Genomic DNA, 7,073 nt, shown 5'->3' with positions numbered 1-7,073 from the left:
AGGTCGAAAAACACAAAATCTACCGCCAAGACACACACCTCCCCTTCCTAACACACTCCCGACCTTGTGTTCTACACCTTTACATATACTCATGAATCTTTGTGTATGTTGGATTTTTCATTCCTCTCAAAAAATACATTTGAATAGTGATGTAGTCACCAACAACAAATAGACACCTGGGATCATCCCATAAAAACTCCTCCCTAAGCGTATAGTCTGACTGATATACGTAAGTGGTCATTCACTTTGATAGGACCCTCTCTGTATCAACACGGCTTGCTTCTTCAACATAGAAGTCCACATGAAATATTCCAAATCAAAGAGTTAAAGAAAACAAATTAAACAAGTTGTGCAAGGCCATAGATGCCACTTATCATGTCTAGATGATGTATCTTCAAACACCCATCCCCAAAGATTGTCTTTGTCTGTATCCACATTCCTTGACTAGCACGACCTTAGGATAACAAATAAAGAGATTATTGTCTCCCAAGAAAAATCCATAAAGTATCAACAACATAAGAGCTAAGCAAGCTTTCTTTACCTCCCTCCTATAAAAAATGTTCTTTCTTCACCACCTTCTCAACCAACCTAGGTTGTTCTTGTGAACGTTGTGCATGGATCTCCAACTCTCTCTCGAACTCTTGACCTTTCTCCAAGTCTATCCACCATGGAAAATTTTTTAAACTCCCCCTACATAGTATGGATAAATATCCAAAATAACTCCCACTTCCTAATAAAGTTTTTTCCATAGTCTCCTTTTTTTCTGAATAAATGTCTAAAATTTTCTCATCCATATTTGGACACATGAATATATTTTAAGAGACACAAGAAAATGTCCCATAGACACATTTTCTCATCGATATTTGGACACATTTTATATTTAAAGAGACATAAGAAAATGGCCCATAGACATAGTCAAAGAAATCCAATTTCTATTAAAAGAGCTATCTATTGTATTTTTGGATAGTAAAGTCCATAAATATGTAAATGAGCAAAGATAAAGTTATATGCACTAGTTCATAAGCTGCAAGCTTGATAGAATTGTAATCTCACTAACTCTGATCAGATCTATGATAGTACATAAAACACGGTGATGCTTTTCCCTTGTATTTAAAAATCTCTATTTTTTTGCTACTTTCTAGGCCACTGTTCACGGTGGTTCCCTTACCAAACGTAAAATATCCTACTTTATTGCAGTTTTCCAAGCCATTGTTTGGTGGTTCCCTTCCCAAACGTAAAATATCCTACTTGCAAGCATGTGCAAAACATGGAATCTTTAAATGTCCTCCTCAAACTCCTTGTTACGTCTTGCCAAATAGGATCCCAGTATGCCATTATCTCTTCACTAGTCATTATGCTCTCTCTATCACATTTCCACATGGACACTATAAAGCCACCCTTTTTATCACATATCCTTCCTTACCAAATTCTATCTTCAATCTTAACACATCTCTCAATCCCCTCACCTTTTCATATGGAATAAGCCTTCATAGTGGAATCATTGGACATTGAAAACAACTAAAAATCCTTTTTTTTTCATTATACCTTCCCCCTATCCATGTAAATCTTGTTCTCATCCTTGTTATCATCAGGTGGATGAATCTTAAATCTCATAACATATGGAACAATTTGAATGTTAGCCTATGTTGAGGCCAGTTTCTCATCCACCTCATTACTATTGCCTGTAAAGAAGACCATCAAAAATGTGTTTTTCTCAACTTCTTCACCCACACACACTTCTTTGTGAAAATATGTCTCTACCACTACTAATATCATCCAAACTTTTTGACAGTATAGGATCATGGTATGTATCCCTTGTCCCTCTTCCCCTTTTCTCATGCTTCCCTCCACCTCATGGTATGTATGATTGAAATGTTACATGAACATAATTGAAATTAAAATTGGAATGTAACATGGCATACATATAACAAATACATCTATCAGAGCATTCCAATATTATGACCATAAAACATACATACCACATAGCATTTCCATTGTCATATTATGTGGCACCCTCGGCAAGACCCCAAAACAAACATATCCATCAAAGCACTACCATTGCAATGTTATGATACAACCCGATCAAGAGGCCATCATTGCTGGTTGCAACCCCTCCTATGGCATACAAATTGATTAGAGTTTTCCATAATTTGGCATACATATGGCTTAAATGTCTATCAATTATTTGCTATATTTTATGGCACACATAAGGCAATGGTTCCACTAAAAAAATGGCCAAGGGAGGCCGTGCCAAATGTGGTCTCCCTTGGACCTATTTATGCTCTTAACCCATACATGGCCATGGCCATGAATGCTGAATGGCAGTTTATTCTAGCATGTATTATATTTAATTGTATCTCTCTAATTCATACTAGTGAGTAGTGAGGTGAGGTGAGGTGAGAGGAGGGATTAGTACATGTAGTGCAACATGGCGGTGTGACAAAGCTCATGGTGGAGGTTCAGTGAAATTACTTCTCAAAGAGTTGTAGAGCTTGGAGACCTCCAGGGTTACGAGCTTGGCAAATGGAAAGATCCTCATCACAACAGTTTGCGGTTCACTAGGTAATCTTCTTGTTAGATATGTTGCAAGGGGGGTTTGGGTGAGCCATAACAGTGCTTGCTTGCCTTTTGCATCAACAAAAGAAATGGCCAAGGGAGGCTGTGCCTACACGACCTCCCTTGGCCATTGTTTTCCATCGATCCATGGCCATGTATGGTGGATATGCCATGTATTGTGGATATGCCATGGCCAGGTAAGGAATCCTAACAAAGTAAATTTTCCACATGCTCCACACAGTGAATTCCCCATGGCGTATACGAAAATTTCCCTTGAAGGAGGCCATGCCGATGCGGCCTTCTTCAGGGCAATTGTTTCTTGTGAATTTGGTGGAGACATTCCATAAGCATATCTACCATGCCATAACCTTAGAGACAATTTATTCTTGTGACTTTCGTGGTGGAGACATATGTCAGGCTAAAATCTGAGAGGTATTTTTGGTCAGTGTCCATGTGGTGTGGGTGGTTTACAAATAAATTTTGCCCTGAATGCCCTGGCAAATATACAGGCTGAGTGGTTTGGCAGTAAGTTGGTATATGCACATGTTTTTTTTAGGAGCGGACGCTGAAGATCTGGTGTTTATTGCAAGAATATGGTGTGCGGATGGTTGCTAAAAGTAGGGCACCGACTGGGCAATGGATGTGTTTGGAAATAATGATGCTGATGAAACGAGATGGCAGGCAGCTCTTGTTTAGGAAAGATTATGGGCGCCGTATATCAAGGGAAAGCAAGGTGTTAAGGTTGGGATGGTGGCCATTATTTTGTGGCTTTGAGGCTTTTAAAATAATAATAAATATAATACAAGGTGGCCACCCTATTAAGGGACCACGTGGAGATTATTATGGGGGGCCAGCGAAACCGTCTGGAAGACAGTCGAAAGGTGGCGTTTCGAAGAAAGGAGAGCCTGAGCCCAGGTGTGAAGGCTTTGTTACAGGCGGAGGGGGCCCTGTGAAGCGGGATTGGTGGCTGCTGGAGTCGTCGCCCTTGCTGTGGGAAAGGTGCCTGGGTGACTGGAGGAGGTAGAGGCTGCTGGGTGTGAGGCGCGAAGGCAGCGGTGGCTAGTAAGTAGCCGCCTGGAGGGACGCTACAACAGAGAGAGGCGAGACGAGGTGAGAAGCCGCCTTGTGCAGTGTGACAGGTTAGCGTGGAGGCACAAGGAGCCCACTGTGGGAGTTGGTGGCCGCAGAGGCACAGCCGGGTGAGTATAGTCGCCACCTCGTAGCCGCCTAGAGAAGGCCCCCGGCTTCTGCAGACAAGGAAGGCGTGGAAGAAGACTGGACAGGCTGCTGTGGGTGCTAGCGTTAAAGGTAAAGGTTGGCGACAGACGCAAGGAGCATGTGGGAGCTGACTGCCCGGGTGATCGTGAAGAGGAGGAGGAAAGCGTGGAGAGTAGTGGCCAGGAGCAAGGCCAGGAGCAAAGCCAGAACAGAAATGGGAGCTGACGGCCTTGGGTGATCGTGACAGTGTGGGCTGATGATTGGAGCAGCAAGAGAGAGCTGCTGTTACTAAGGGATTGAAGTTGATGTGGCTTGGGCTGGATGCAAGGGAAAGTGATGCTGCGTTGAGCTGTTGGGGTGGGGCTGAAGAGATTGTGCGAGGCTCTGTGGTTGGCAAAGCTGCTGGTCACAGCACACAGAGAGTGGGAGCCGCTGAGTTGAAGGTTAGCTGGTGTGGGTGCCTTCTAGAGAGGAGTAGCTGGTCTTGTGTGAGCGATGATTGCAGGCAGAGAGTGGATGTTGACCAGAGAGAGAGAGCCTTGGTTTTTTGTGTGCATTGGATGCAGAGGTGCTGATGTGTGGGCTGGAGATAGTGGAGCTCGCCTATGACACTTGGCAGGTAGCAGCAAACAGAGAGTAGCCGAGCTACAGAGGAAGTGAAGAAGGGTTGCTGGTGGGGCGCCCTCTGGAGATTGCAGAGACTGGGAGACAGAGGCTTGGTTGTCAGACGCAAGGGTGTATTCCCTTGGCAGTAAATCCTGGCCAGAGTCCTGGTCTTTGGTGTATTTCCTGAGTTGTACATGGTTGGTGCTTTGTATCTTTTTGCTGAAATAATCATCTGTTTATTGGGGTTTTGAGCTGTCTTTATGGCGTGGGTGGGTGGTGAAGAGTGAGGAGTGTTCCAGCCGGTGGCTGGTGGTACCCCCGTTCGTGTGTGTTTCCAAGTTTGCGAGGTGGAAGGGCTATAGAGGCAGGGTTTTCTTTCTTTTTTTCACCTCACAACATACAATAAGGGCTACCATGCCATAACGTTAAAGGCATTGAAAGATAAGCAAATAATGATTTTATAACTTTTCAGCACAAAAAAGCCTTGAAATCACCTACAATGCCATAACCTTATAGGCACCGAAAGATGAAGCAAGAGGCCGCGCTGACGCTGCCTCCTTTAAGACAATTTGTTTATGTGTATTCCATCACCTACTGTCAATGGGCTCTAATTCTTCCTCTACTGTGGTAGGGCTCCATTTCACCGATTTCAATCTCAACGGCACACTGAGCCGCCCTCTATGCGATATGCCCAAGCTCACTTAGCTACACCTGTGCTTCAATGTCTTTAATCAAAGCTTCCCTTACTTCCTGTGCTAGAGAGTTGCTGCCTCCTCACATTGCTGTACCTTAGCAAGAATTTGTTCTATGGGCATTTACGATCCAACATCTCGAAAATCTTCAAATTGCAATACCTCACATTGCTGAACCTTCCCTACTTAACCTTGCTCGATTGGACAAACAGTATCTCTAGCACTATACTATCTCACAGCTGGGCAATCGCTCCTGTTTGTAAAGCCTTGACCTCTGGAAATTTTTTTTGACCCTCATGAGCTTCCGTTTCATCTTGGCAATCTGGTTAACATAGAAAGACTTGGCTTTCCAAATTGTAGTCTCTTTGATTTAATCAACTTTCCCGCCTCTACTTCCTAGATCTCTCCTACAACCACCTCTCGGTTAGCATCCCTCCCTCTTTCACCACCTTCACCAACTTCACCTACTTCTATCTTTTCCAAAATAGTCTCTCTAGCTCAATATCCCCCTTTTTAGACTCTCTCAAGCTCACCTTAGGTTTTTTTAATTTAACGACAACTCTTTCTCCGTAGCCTGCCAGACAGATTCGCCAATCTCTTCTCCCTAGACAGCATCCAACTGTATAACAACCAGCTCAACGGAGCCTTGCCAAATAGGAAAACAATGATTTTTTGATTTTTTGTTAAAAAAAAGCCCTAAAATAGGCCGCACCCGGCACGACCGCCGTAAGGAAATGTTTTTATGTGTATGCCATGGGGGTCAGCACCAAAAAAAAGAGCACATCCGTAACAACACAAGCTAAATACATGTTAATACGACTAAGTGTGTATGTTAGCACATAGGAGAAAGTAGCTAACATTTTCATGAAAGCATTGGAAGGAGAGAAGCTTCACAGATTGCGGACTATGCTTGGAGTCCTGGAGATGGAGTTGAGCTTGAGGGGAAGTGTTGAGATGTGAAGATTAACATGAGTTGACACTTATGATATGCCTAAGTGACCATTTTCTTCACTTACATCATTGGTGTGTTTGGTAGGATGCTGCATGATAGCTCTTTTTCACTTGCTTGGGTGACCGTTTCCACCGCTTACATCATTGGTGTGTTTGGTAGGATGCTGACATGATAGATCTTTGCCACCAGTGATTCTATAATTAAACTATACCAGCTACTAGTGAGTTATGGCATACTTATCTTGCTAGCTCACTCACTTAAAGTGTTTACATTACGCACCACGTGTACATAGTACTCTAGTACTTATCTTGTATTTCCCTTATCTATTTGGTAGAACCTTTTTGTTGTGAAGAAGGAGAAGAACAAGTTTTCAGCCTTTCATCTTGTGTGTTCTCATCTAGGGTTTGTGTGAGTGTGTGTGCATGCAAGAGCTCATGCTCTCTTCCTCTATGCATCTTTTCAAATATCATATCTATTGTGAGTTAAATCAACAATTTTATTTTAATATATCCACCCCTCTTGATTCTTGGAACGACTATTATGGAGAAATACTTTATAATAACCTTCATAATTGAGACTATATGCCTTACAAATAAAGGTATTTCATCTACAAATGTAATGATCAAGTGAATCTTACGTGACTCCTGAATATGAAAATTGTATGCTTATGTACACACACTCTCTCTCTCTCTCTCTCTCTCTCTCTCAAGTAATCAATTCTAGCAAGGGAGGAAGAAAATACATAATCACGGTGATATGGATCAACATTACGCAACTAAAACTTTGAACTTATGGTAACAATTCAATAATGAAACTTATGAACAACCATGGAGGGATTATAAATTTCATGTACTTATATGGCGATTTATTGTACCAATTGATAGGCTCCCAATATTCATGTTTATATGGTATTTCATGTACCAATTGATAGGTTCCCAATATACATGTTTATATTCTTATAAGCAATCAACATTTCCTATATATAATCCATACTTCAATTATTTTTGAAGTGGCATTTATATCAACTTTGATGTGGCAAGTTGTAATGT

The sequence above is a fragment of the Cibotium barometz genome, chromosome 57, assembly GCF_041138505.1.
Source record: "Cibotium barometz isolate CiBa-2024 chromosome 57, ASM4113850v1, whole genome shotgun sequence".
NCBI lineage: Eukaryota > Viridiplantae > Streptophyta > Polypodiopsida > Cyatheales > Cibotiaceae > Cibotium > Cibotium barometz.
The sequence above is the reverse complement of the archived record's forward strand: the minus strand, read 5'-3'. Positions refer to the sequence as shown.